Consider the following 13,707-nt stretch of genomic DNA (forward strand, 5'->3'; position numbering starts at 1 on the left):
CTCTGCCGCACTTTGAGACAGTTACTATACTTATTTCAGTACCATTCAGCAAATCTTTGTTCAGTGCTTTGCAAGTTTGAATCGCCTGTAAGTTCACCATCATGCTCCATAAAGAGATGCATTGTGGGTATGGGTTTAATAAAGGAAACTGGAGTTACAAAACAAGTTTGAGGACACGGATTCACATTTAAACCTCACCTTAATGAGCACACACATTTACGTACATAGTGAGTTTACATAAATAGGCATATCAACTTAAGCAGACATGTACTTGAATAAATGTAACGTATTAATAGGACATACTGCAAAATTTACCTAATGCTCAGCTTACCAAAAAACATGCACCTCAGTCAGTTAACAAAGCAAATTATACAAAGCTTTGTAGTCTTTCACTGCATAATCCATTCGGAAATGTTTGTTTCCCTCAGGTAAGGCTTACTTAAAGTCTAACAAAACGTGTGAGGTTAAAAATAAAAATAAGGAAACATATTTCCCTTGGAATTTTTTTTTTGAAGGTGTCAACGTGCTAGAACGTCTCTTTCCAATTACTCAAAAGAGTCACAGAGCCATTCTTGGCATGCTGATGTGGCAAACACATTTCTTTTTTTTTTTTCTCTCTGCAATTACAAATGGAGTGGGATATTAAAATAAACACCCCGTTCTGAAAACCATTTACTGTCTGTTGGCTTGTAAACCATCTCAGAATTGAGACAAATGTGTTTTTCCTCCTCCAGGTAACACTCATTAAAACAGTATTAATGAGCACAGCAGTGAGTCGTGCCAAGCCTTCAACATTCCCTGATGATGCAGGATACAGTTATTCGCTGGGATTTTTCCATCTCGGAAGAGTCGTTTCACTGCCCGTAGGCGTTTGTACCGTAAACCTCCGCATATCTTTACAGCACTAGTGAGGTTTTATGTTGGGGTTTCTTTATCAAATTTCTTATTCACATATATCCATCCATCCTTTATCGATACTTGCTTGTTCCTGGTCAGGGTCGTGGGAGGTGCCGGAGCCTATCCCAGCATGCATTGGGCGAGCGGTAGGAATGCACCCTGGACAGTTAGCCAGTCCATCACAGGGCCTCTACACTTTTCTGTTGCCATCACATTAATACAAGTCAAATTTGATCTCATCTGCCTACAAAACCGTTTTACACATCTATGCGGGCTCTTTTAGGCACTTCTTGGCAAACTGTAACCTGACCATCCTGTTTTTGCAGCTAACTAATGGTTTGCATCTTGCAAGGTAGCCTCTGTAGTTTATACTCTGTCTGTGAAGTCTTCTGCGGACAGTTGTCACTGACACACCCACACCACCTTCCTGAAGACTGTTTCTGATCTGTCGGACAGGTGTTTGGTTGCTTTTCTTCATTATGATGAGAATTATTTGATCATCCTCTGTTGAGTTCTTCCTTGGTCTACCAGGCCCTTTGGGATTACAGATCTCAGCAGTGCTCTCTGTTTTCTTAATGATGTTCCAAACTGTTGGTTTTGGTGAGCCTAAGGTTTGGTCTGTCTCTGTCTGTTTTTTTCTTCTCATTCCCCAGCCTCATAATAGCTTCTTTGACTTTCATTTGCACAAGTAGCACAAGTCATCTGGTACTCATGTAGACAGATACTGATAACAGACTCCAGAGGCAATCGGTAGCCTAGAATCAAGACTAGATACTGAAAGCTCTCTTATGCCTGCACTAAGGAAGCAACTTGAACACACTCAATTAATCAGAAACACCTGTAAAGCCATTTGTCCCAAACATAATGGGGGGGGGTATGTATAAAAAGTGCTATAAGTTCTGCATGGTTAAAAATTGATTAAAATTCCCTTTAAAAAAGTCTGAAAAAATACACACACACATACGCACGCACACACAAGCACACACATTCCAACATTCTATCCACACTATAATTACTAGCAATGTCTCACCTTCCAGACCAATATTATAGCTACTGCCTATATATAACGATAATGAAAATGAAGAAACAGTTTATTCAGCACAATGCATTTTCTAAATTACAACTCTTTCATTAAGGGAAAAAAACCCATTTCTCCTGGGGTCACATTCTGGTTTAATAGTATTTTGCTTTCTTGCTTTGGTAATGTGTGGTCAATCAACACACCATTAAACCCTGCCGACTGTACATTGTGTGTTAACAAAGCTGAACCACTGAATTAATACATCGGTCTAACTGGCTCAATTAAAAACGTTCTAGCTTATGTCGCCGTTTCTTTTGTTCAGCACTCATTAATAAAATATGCCGCCGCATCCTGGACCAAGTTATTTATAGCGTACTGTTGTCGAAATCGATAGGAGTCAAGACCTCTTCCAAGTATAGAATTCCTGGTGAGTGATTGTCCTATATTTAATCACATCTTGCGATGTACTTGGACAGAAATGCTCAGACACCTCTGAAATAATTCACCTCCTGTCTGTTCGCAGCGGGAGACAGCAGGTACAGCCTCGTCCGATACAAGACAAGCGGGTGCCACACCAGATATGACCCCTTGCCCTTACCGCTCAACGGAACAAACCACGCGATTTATCAAAGTTTCCATGAACCTTGTCTCTTTTCCCTCTCGGCAAATAGCAAATAAGTAACCGCCCCCTTCCCTCTACTGGCCTGAGCAGTTTTAGGGCGGCGTTGTAGTATAATGGGTAAGGAGCTAGCCTTGTACCCTAAAGGTCACAGGTTCAATTCCCAGGTAGGCCACTGCCAGTGTACCCTTGAGCAAGGTACTTAACCTGCATTGCTTCAGTATATAATGCTATGAGAAACGTTGTGTAAGTAGCCCTGAATAAGAGCAGCTGCTAAATGCCCGTAATGTAATGTTGTAGAGTGGCAGCTGTATTTTCTCAGTAGTCAAAATGCTAAATACTGTTCGCATATAGGGGAAGCCACTTCTCTTTCTGAAAACGTTCCAGCGACCCGCCCCCCCTCCTCCCGGCGCGGTGGTCCCGGTGCGTTTGTAGCGGAGTGCGCGGTATGGCGCCCGCCGCGTCTCAGCGGCTGTTCCCAGCTGTTAGCGGAGTCGCGGGGGGCCCCCGGCGGAGTGAGAACCAATCTCGCCAGGCGGCGCGGCGCTAAGTGAGCGCCTGCCTAGCGCCGGAGCCTGGCCTAGCCCTCAGCTCTCAGCCGTGACGGGAGAGCCGCGCTAGCCGCTGAGCGCTAGGCTAGCCCGCCGGCCTTTCCGTCTCCCCTCCGTGTGACTCCTGACCGGTCCGGACCCCCGTCCAGTTCTGTTCTCCCTGGGCTGAGCCTGGCTCCCTGGGCCTGAGTCAGAAAATGACTGGCGGAGGTGCTACACGCTTCCATCACCCCCAGACCGATACGTCGAGTTGATTTACCGATTGGGCCGAAATTAACCTTTCAGCCGATCGGCGCCGTGCTGTAATAGCGGCTCTAACGGCACGACTCAGAAACATATTACACTGGACTGCACGGCAATCGAGCCTGCGCACCGCGGTATAATAAGGTATAACACGCATGTCTGTATTAATATGTAAATGGTGTTCGCAAGCCTTTGATGTTCTGATGATTGGCCCCCGACGCATCAGAATGAAAAAAAAAGCTTTCATGTATTCAACGAGATAGGACTGACTGAAGGCATCACTTTCTTAATGTATTTCCTTCCTTGTCAGTCATCTCTGTCTAACTTCAGTTTGCATTTTTTTTTTATTGAATATTCTACTTCTCACACGTCTACCGTTGTAGAAATTGAGGAGTGGCATTCCTGCAAAAAAACAGAATAAACAAATCATTTTTCTTGTTCTTTATTTCCTTTAAAGCCTTCTGCTCCTTTAAAGAATCTGTTGGTAGTACGCGTGCCTAGTTTACATTGATATTTCTCATGTTAACCGTAGGGAGAAAAATAAGCCCGCGGTCAATGCATCATAATATGATAACATCGAAACAAGGACCGAATAACATTTCAGCATTTATATGGCAGACGAACGCTCTGAATAAAACATGGGGCCAGATATTTGTTGATGAAACTGCATCGGCTTAGATGTTAAGTAAACAGCTGCAGCCATTGTTTGGACGAACAGCACTAGAGCTAGGGGGGGAAAAAATCGATAGAGCGTAGTTCTGCGATACTCTCTCCTGTGATACTCTATCGATACAGTGACGCCAAGCATCAATACTTTATCGAGGTATATTTAAGCTGACATTTTATAATGCATGCTATCTTTGTTATGATTTTAATGTATGAGGGCGAGGCGAAGAACCACCCTGTGTGGAGTGTATTAAAATCATATAACATATAAATTCATTTCTTGTTGTGGATTGTCCCATTTATACCATGGTCGTTTGAGGAAAAATTTAAACAAGAGCGTGGACTTATTTTGGTCAGATGTTTTGCGTTCACAATTAAAGGTTATTAGCAAGAGAGGTGCTGTTTCCCTGGCAACACATGATCGCCAGACCAATATCTGGAAAACAACCATCGGCATCCCATCATAAATGAGATTACAATGCAACAGAAACATTACTGCATGATTCCAGATAACATCTCAAACTGTAGAGACTACTAACTAGTAAGCAGATGCTCATTCTAGTCCTTCTCTGCCTGTTCTAGTCAAGTGGCAAGCCAGTATATATTATTTCCATTTTTTTCCTATGTAAAAGTATTTGCATTATCATGTATTTATTAACAATGATCTAAGCTGCGGAACAGGCCCTATGTTGTTGCCTTATTTTCTTGCAGTGTTTATTTGCACAAGTGAAAGTTTGAGTGAAATGAATTGATGCAAGGCTTTTTATTACCGGATGTAATATGTTTTGCCCTATTTTTCTGCTTAGTCACATCATTTAAACTTTTTACTGCAGCCAAATAAGAAGCAGACTGATAAAAAAAATAGCAGTATATATCAGTAACAAATCATGATACTTAGTGTATCGAAAATAGTACCATATTGTTACTCAAGCATCAGGATAATATTGAATTTATATTCCAGATACTTACTGGTATACCAAGAGCAGGGACTTAGCAGGGATATTTTTATGCATCGACAACAGTGACATGCTTTTGCACTGACTCTGTTTTCTTCTGGTGACCACAACTGACATTTTCAGACATTTTTGCTCAACCCAGTTTCTGAACTGTAAAATCAAATTCCTTTTTTTTTTTAGGTTGGTTGTTAAGTTAAAGGGAAAAAAAAATTCTGTGCTGAATTTATCTTAGCCCCTTCTTTTATGTCACCGTCAATCAAAGTCACTTCCCGAGCGTCGACATTCGGCGCTCGAAATATTTTCTGTCGGAAGGGTTTCCAGGCTCTGGCACTGCAAGAGCAAACGACATCTGGTATTGAGGTCTCGGATCACGTTGTTCAAATAAATAAGCAGAGAGCATTTCTCTCCAGTTTTTTAAATAATTTATTTAGGATGCACTTATTCCGATATTAAAGGAAAGTTTTTATAAATTTTTACTCAAAATAGCCTATCGTCGTGGCCCAGTTCATTCCCAATTAGCGAGGACTGCGAAGATCAAACAACAAAGAGAACTCAGCAAGCTGCCAAAGGGTCGAAGAATTGACATAAATTAGAGGAGGGAGCTGAAGTCTGTCCCCACGGAGATATGGAGCGTGTCAAAGTTCCGTGCAAAAATACCCCACAGAATGATCTTTTATACAGGAAAAATCCTCTGAAATGCGAAATGTGAAAAAACCCTTGGGGGGGGAGGAGGGGAGGGGGGGTGGAAATAATAATTCTAACAGTGACAGACCGAAATTCAGGACACATTTCTCTCGCGGTGCATTATTGGAAAAGGGTAAATAAATAACGGCGAGCTCGTATACTCTTTCCGCAAGAAAACATTCATTCCTCCCTCTCCCCTCGTCGAAGATGTGAATAATCTTGCACTTTATTAGAATAAAATGATTAAAGGTTTAAAAGGGCAATCCCAGGACATCCAGTGGAGTGCTAAGTACTAACAGAATATGTCTGCAAGAGGCAGGTGCCAAGCCTCTGCTTAGACACCCCAGAATAAGGAAAGAAACTTCTATCTATCCCACATTTTTCCAATCAGCTTTCTCCAGCTCCATTCAGAGTTCCTATCTTAACCGCTCTCCTGACCTCCTTTGGCTGTCACGTGCCTGCTCTTCTTCTTTGCCTTTTGTGGGTATTACAGACGATGAACTCCAGCGGTTGCCGTAGCAACTTTCATTCTAGAACAGTGACTGTTCAGTCAACTCATGAACCCATATTAACCCTCAGTTTGAAATACAGCGTTTTTCTTCAGGTTGTATTAATCAGATGGGCAAAGAGAACTTTTTTTTTTTTCCTCTATGCAAAAACTTTTTTAATGTGACAAAACTATTCTGTGCTAAAGGTCTGTGGACTCAAAAAAAAAGGTTTAGAGAACTGCCAGCAGACAGTTGGTACCAAGTGTGCTAGTGGTTTTCGTTTTGTAAAGTATTTTTCAAGTATTTAATTATGAAAAAGTTTTCAAACGGCGGAGGTAATGGATGTAGAGAAGAGGGTCAGGATTCGCTGTGATTCTGTGACCTCATTGTCTGGCAGCCATACAATGCTTTCACAAAAGAAACGTCTGCAGACAAAATTGTCAACGGTCACTCCCATAGGGCAAACGCTCTTCGAGACTGACAGATCGCATTTGTCTGAAGCTAAGCAGCTAACTATGGAAATGCCAGTTGCTCTCCCTGACTGACTGACAGACACCCCGAACTTCATGCTAAAAAAAGGGGATCCAAAAAATTATCTGCAGTTCCTGAACAGTCTGTTTCTTGCTCCTCTTTCATCCAAGCATTTCCTTTACTGGAGGAGGGAGGCTGAGGGCTTTTGAACACCACAATGGGCTGAGGAACAATTATCTTTCAATCACTGGCTTGTTTCGACCAATCGAAAAGATTCCACTCCCCACAGCAAAACACAACGATCGGGTTAAATCGGTGAGCCATCAATCGAATATTATAGCTTGTTTTGTTTTATCAAGCCCCATTCTTCCACCGATACACCTTTCAGCCGTTCTCATACCTGCCTCTTTCTTCCTAAAGGTGTAGCAAAGACATGTTCCACAGAAGAAACTGCATTGGCATGACTACTCAATAACTCAAGATGTGATATAGGGTCACAACATAGGAATATAATATACAGTCTTCTAAGATCAATGTACATATCACGCTATCTCTCTATGACTGCATGGGAAAATGACAGTTAACCCTGCAAAATGTGTGACAAAGGACATTTGATCCTATAAACTCGATAGGTACCACAGTTTCTATAATTCTGAAAATACTTTTTTACTGTACTCATGAGCATGTAGACCTGCAGGAAACCAGACACGGTGCATTAAGGACAAGTTTCATGGAAGGGCTGTTTCATAATCATGCATAATCGCTGAAGACAATGCCATGATTGATAATTAATGAATAAATAACTGGAAAAAAAACCACTCCATCTTCTTTAAGTGGAGTGACAGTTATTTCATAAGCATTAGGGTGAATCCTGAAAACAACCCTGTACGTAACAGACTACACCAGATTGGTCCAGAAGACTTCATTCCGAGACACATGGAAGTCATTCCTCGGATCTCCATGGAGACAGGTGTATTGTTTCACGAAGCTGACGCCAATAAGCTAACATCTCTTGATTCATATTAAAAGAGGCAAAAGCGAAATAAAAGCCAGTCTGCAAAGATAAGGCTTCCATCCCCCCCCACCCCTCTGGGCATACAATCATGCATAATTAAAATGAAGTATCTTGTTTTCACAAGAAAATCTTTTTTTTTTTTTTTTGAGACAAAGGTTAAAACCAAGGGGAGGGGTTCTCTCAGAATAAGCATGCATTTGCTTGAATTACATTTCCCCGATATAACAATAATAGATTTTCTTAGCACTGTATTAGAGTGCTGGTTCCTATTTTAATTCTATTGTAGGTCCTTTTTCCCCCCCTACAGAGGATTAGAAACTGCCAAAACTGAGATTTTTCTGGTCTTTATTACAAGCTTACTGTAGATTTTGTCAGAAAATAATTGGCTGGAACTATTTTAGGCTTGCGTTAGAGCACTGGATTCTAGTTTAATTCTACTCTAGGTCCACAGTTCCCTCCAGAGGGTTATAAATTGCAGAACTGAACTTTGGTTGGTCTTTATTAAAAGCTTACTGTAGATCTGGTGAGATACTCTGACCCATTCTGACCTTGCTCTATCTCATTTTCTTCAGTGGACAGTGAAGCACCAGCCTCCACTGTGGTAGCAGAGGCAACAGTTCACCCTTTATAATCTGTCAGCCCTGAAGACTGAAGCCTGTTGATCTGTTGAATATTATTATTATTATTATTAGCAACAATTTATTCTAATTGTTTATTCATTACATTTCCTGAAGTTGTCTAATCTTTACTTTCTAATGAACTACACAACTGTCAATTGAATCTTTAAAAAAAAAAATCATGTCCGTGAAAGAGTTTATGCAGTAACATTGAATTAACCCTTCAATGATGAAATTACTGAAACCTCATTTTGGTAACAGAGCACTGGATGGCCAGTTATGTGATTATGGTCTGCTGAAGGCCCAGCCAGGGGAAGGCCTCTTTCTGGAAGCCATGCTAACTTCAGCTCTTAAGCAGTCCAATGTGTGAAATGTGAATTTTGAGTATAAGGTATACCATTTATCAGCAGGACCAATGGGGAAAAAATAGCAATTACTTTATACAAACAATGTTCCTTTAACTTCATGAGATTAAAATCCTAGGATTAAATCCTCCATATTACTCTAGACTTTAAAACATAATGACACAGGAACACAAAAGGCCGGTAATGGATAATAGATTTAATCACAGCAGCCAAATTAAAAACACTGAATGAAATGCAAGTTGGTGCAGCGAAAGAACACAACATCCACATCGATTAAGCTGTCTTTACGACCGTCCTCTCTCATGTTGTCCTCTACTTCGACTGCGCGGACTCCTGAGGAAGAGAGACATCCCATAATACACAGCCGGTGTGGTTTTAAGAAACATGTCTTTGGCACGAACGCTAACTCCCGAGAGCTCGAGCGGAACGGAGTCGATGGACGGACTGAGCCGGCAGCCGAAGGGAAACTAAGCCCTCAGAAACCGCAGAGAATTATGGGTAACTGACCCATAAAAGAGTAACGCCTGCCACTTCCCGGCCGTAAGGAAACGACAGCCTCCTTCCCGTTTCTCTGATGGAGAACGAAGCGCGATCTCTTTCCGCACGGGTGGTCCGCTGACACCCGCAGCAGCGCAGGGGATAACCTCGTTTGCACCCCCGCAACGTTTTTTACAATGTTGCAGCAAGGTTGCTGCTGAAGAACGGCACGCTAGGAACTATTTTAGAATGTTTCTTTTTTAACAGCCACAAACCGCAGCTTTCCGACTATTTATTTATTTATTTATTTATTAAACATACAGGGTAAAAAATATATAGGGAGGACCTCACAACACCCCATATATTCTGACCCACTATCATATTTTGGGTCTGGCCTCCAAATCATTGTTCAAGATGTACAGGGACCCTACAACTGGGAAATGTTTGACACAGAATCGCATGTAAAACATTCCAAACCAAAAATGTGCATGAATTCAAAATTCACTACAGGTGTAAACTGTAGTCAGAACAACACTATGGTCAAGTTTTTTTTTTTTTACCACCTGGTTGATTTACACTTTGTCAATGAACGGTGCTCTTCAAAAGTGAAGATTTGCAGTGAAACAGAATGTCCATGGTCCCGTCAGTTTCAGACACGCCTTCCAGCTGTTGATTGAGCCCCTGGAAGAAAAGGAGACCGAACTTCCCACCCAATCAATGACCCCGAGTAAACAATTGATTTACCGATTCGCGTCGGAATGAAGACAAGACGCCGTGAATCTCACAGGGGCACCGGTGGTTAATGATCTAATTAGGCTTCATTTGCCTCTTCTCTCATGGTGCTCACCGGTAAGAGTATTTACCTTCAGTCAATTATGGGGTCGATCGGTGTGCGTTTGTGCGTGCGTGCGCGAGCGAGCGAGCCAACGAACAGCGCAGTTCTCACGGGCTACCGACCGACTAGCCGTTAGCCATCGGCACCGCTGTTCCTTGGAAGCAGCGCAAAACTGTCAAGCAGTGGTCCCTAAGGACGTTCGTAGGCAAAGAGAGATAAAGTCTCGGTGATGGTTTGAGGTTGGCGGCTGCGAGGTTACGTAGACAATAAAGGTCGAAGCTGGACCAACAGGGCTTGCTAGCGGCTGGAGGCGGGCGTGTCCCGCGCGAGCGCGCACCCGCGTCCTGCTTCGACCCTCCGCCGGAGATGTGGACACAGGTAGTCCTGCCGAGGAGGCGGAGGAGTCGATGTCTAGTTTAGGCACCGCGGCTCAGCGTTAACAGAGTTAAGGTGACGGGACTCTTGACGGATTACCGGCAGACAGATTCATCTGGGTTTTGATTTTTTTTTTTTTTCCGTCCCTTTCTTTTCATTTATTTTTATGTTATTTATATCAGTTTTGTGCTTCGCACCTGCTGTTTATTTTGTCATCGTAATGCATCCCGACAGCGTCTCTCTCTCTCTCTCTCCGAGCTCGGCCGTCTGTTATTTCGGGTGCACGCGCGCGATGGCATCTCCGCGCGCCCACCTCGTGACAGACGGGCCGCGGGAACGTTCCTCCTCCTGCCTGGCGGTAACGAAAGGCTGTTCAAGGCACACGGCGCATTTTAAATTTCAGACCGAGCGGTAACGCGACGATATTAATTTGCGGCGTGCTTTTATTTCCTTAAGGACCTCGTTATTTATTAGCCTCATCGTTTCCCCCCCGTTTTAAGGGACATTTCAGAATTTTAAAAGTAGATAAATCTTTGAGGCGCGTCGAGGTGGATTTATGTAAGGAGTTACTGTAATGGCTCAACTAGGAGTTTTTAGCACATTAAAGTTTACTGCGGAGAAACTAGTTCTGGGTGAAAAAGACCATTGCAACACAAATCTTACAGCTTGAGTCTAAGTCCTGAAAACATTCTGCCAGTGCATGTTTAAACAGAGCACTGGCACTGTGCCTGTGTATTCTGTGTAAAAAAAAAAGGTAAAATATACAAGCATAAAGGCTAAGCATTTTAAGGACCCATGCATTATATAATCTTATATAATGTAAGAGACTTGAAGTCTACACAAAGTGAAACATTGTGATTGCTCTGAGAAGCCTGAGTTTTTACATACAAGCACTAATACGCAACGCAGCCAGGAGATTTTGGGTTTTTCTGGTTGAACTGACCTTTGGGATAAATTCAGCCTGGTAGACAGGCCGGCGTCTTTATTCTTACACGCTCAAGGCCGTCCCTGAGCTCCTAGCCTGCAGTTAATGTGAGATGAAGGCTGTTGCTTCAGCCCATGCAAACAGCCTTTTGTCAAACGGTACATTCTGTCTCCCAGACTAAAGCTCTGCCTTGAGTAACCTTCACTCTCCTCATAAGTGCTTTGTGAAGACAGAATGTTACTGACACAGGAACATGACGAGGCGCAGCGTGCTCATTAGCACTCAGGAGCTATCATTAGTGGAGGCGGAGCAAACGCCTATTGCACCGATTTTGCAGTTTCTGCTTTGTTGGCGTCTCTTCCTGCAGACTTCCTGATGGTTCAAATTAAACCTTTTGCTAGCCAGAAGAGTAGCATCTCCCTCTTAGAGTCCGTCTGCATCCAGGACTTGGTCAAGAAAAAGATACAAAGACATCAATAAGGTCACTGCTGCCCTTTGAATAACCACCGAAAACATCCTCCCAGATCAGCGTTTTGGGAGCAAATGATGAACAGGCTTCTAGATTTTTCTTACAGTAAGCATACATGGCCTGCCTGTTGAAGAATAAATGTGCTTGATACTTTTCACAGTATTAGTATAAAGTAATATGCATCAGGTGAAAGTACAAGAAATGGCTTTCTATTTAAAAAATAATATAACAGTTTATGTAGTGATGAAAAGTGAATTTACAACAATTTTTCTCTTGCACAGGTAACAGTAAAGTATTCTACCTAGCAGTGCAGTAGATGGTACAGTATCGGCCATTGCAATACAGTGCTGTAGTGGATCAATTGATAATGTACTCAGCAATACTGCAGACAATAGCAGGGTATGGTGGGAGAAATGGTGGTACAAATGCACCAATGTGAAAAAGCACTGGAGTACAATGTGGAACAGTAACAAATGAAATGTCAAAAAAAGTACCTACTTTTGTGTGCATTCTTTTCTTAGTACACACACAAAAAGAAAAACATTCCATATGGGTGCAAGAAAAAAAATTGGTAAACCGGTTGTCGTAAAAAAAATAAAATAAAAACACCACTCCTTAGAACGCTGATCAGCATTATCACAGAACCATCTTACACTACTCTGGTGTGAGATCAACTTAATAGTGCTGACCTTTTATCTAAAATGGCAGTGTCCACAATTGCTATTCCCTTGGACCAGTGCTCATTAGACCGCATTGATTTTTCCAATCGTCTAAAAATGGCTTCGCTTGGTGCGTTTTACACTAATATTCGTCGCACGGGGAAATGCATGTGCATTTCTCCCAGCATGCACTGCTGTCAAGATTCCGTCCATTCTGTTACATGGGGATAAGCAGGTCGTTTTTTTTCCCGTGGTCCCCACGAGACCGGCGAGTTATTTCAAAGCGTTTGTCCGTTGATAATGTTTACTCCAGACGATCGACGGTGATGACATAAAATCAATGTGAAATAGCTGGCTGGCCGAACTCACCTTTGGACTTCATCAACTGACGAGGGTTTGAGGCCTGTATGTTTTCCCCTGGTGACGAACCTGGAAGAAGGACATGAAGTAAAGAATGAATAATGTACTTTGTTCTCAGCTGTACAATGGGAATGCATGATGCAGGCTGATGGACTTGCTCAATGCAATGTGCTGTTGATTGCCAAGACTGCTGTGACCCCAAACCTTGTGAGCTTTGTGTGTGTGTGTGTGTGTGTGTGTGTGTGTGTGTGTGTAGACATTGGGAATATAATTCACACACATCTGGCTTAATAGCTTCTGTCATTATTTCATCCATTTTGTTTCCACTTCAATAAAACCTCAGTTAAGGTAGTCATCATAAGCCATTATTAATCATATACGAATGCGCTTGATAAATGTGGCATTAGAAAATAATCAAAGAGAGAGCATAATGAGGTGAAGTTGTGTGTGGCTGTTCTTGATGAATAGAAATTGCCTGTGGGAAATCAACAGCATTGTGGGTCGGCTATAATGTAATATTAATAATAACTTCACTTAAATTAAAGTAACTTGACAAATAAGGAGTTAACATATTAAGTTGAACAGGACCCTGTTATACATGCAATGTAAATATAGTAGGTCTATTGAGTTTCGTAATTTTTTGTGTTACGTCAAATATTACTTAAACAAAAATAAATAGCTTTCTCTTATGAGAGACAAAGCAAGGTTTCTTGGGGATTTGAACTTTACTTGAATTCCACAGCAGTTGAAAGAGGTGAGACAATCATAACATAACATTACATATCATAATGACGAGAACAGGCCATTTAACCCAACAATGCTCACCATTTTCCTGACTGAATTAGTGCTCTGATTACCTATGGACTAGATAGTAGTATCTAACACCATATCAAGCCTAGTCTTGAAACTCTTGCAGAAAGTAACATGAACAGGAATGTAATGGTGGCTCTGTATGTACAATGCCATTTTAAATAAAGGTTGATGGCAGATTGAAAAGAATATACATGAGGTGTG

General features: G+C 42.0%; 1 long non-coding RNA gene across 3 annotated transcripts in view; it reads right to left on the reverse strand.

The window, feature by feature from the left end:
- The window catches only part of LOC135263992 (uncharacterized), a 138,243-nt gene that overhangs the window by 52,283 nt on the left and 72,253 nt on the right, over window positions 1-13,707 (reverse strand). The window contains exons 3-4 of one of the 3 annotated variants that reach the window (XR_010332574.1): window positions 12,703-12,762; window positions 8,770-8,926 (exon numbers count right to left, since the gene is read on the reverse strand). This is a non-coding gene — a long non-coding RNA (uncharacterized LOC135263992). Of the gene's footprint in view, window positions 1-8,769; window positions 8,927-9,414; window positions 9,752-12,702; window positions 12,763-13,707 lie in introns of those variants that run through there. The other 2 variants (XR_010332576.1, XR_010332577.1) reach the window with 2 other exon arrangements.

This window comes from Anguilla rostrata, chromosome 9, assembly GCF_018555375.3.
Source record: "Anguilla rostrata isolate EN2019 chromosome 9, ASM1855537v3, whole genome shotgun sequence".
NCBI lineage: Eukaryota > Metazoa > Chordata > Actinopteri > Anguilliformes > Anguillidae > Anguilla > Anguilla rostrata.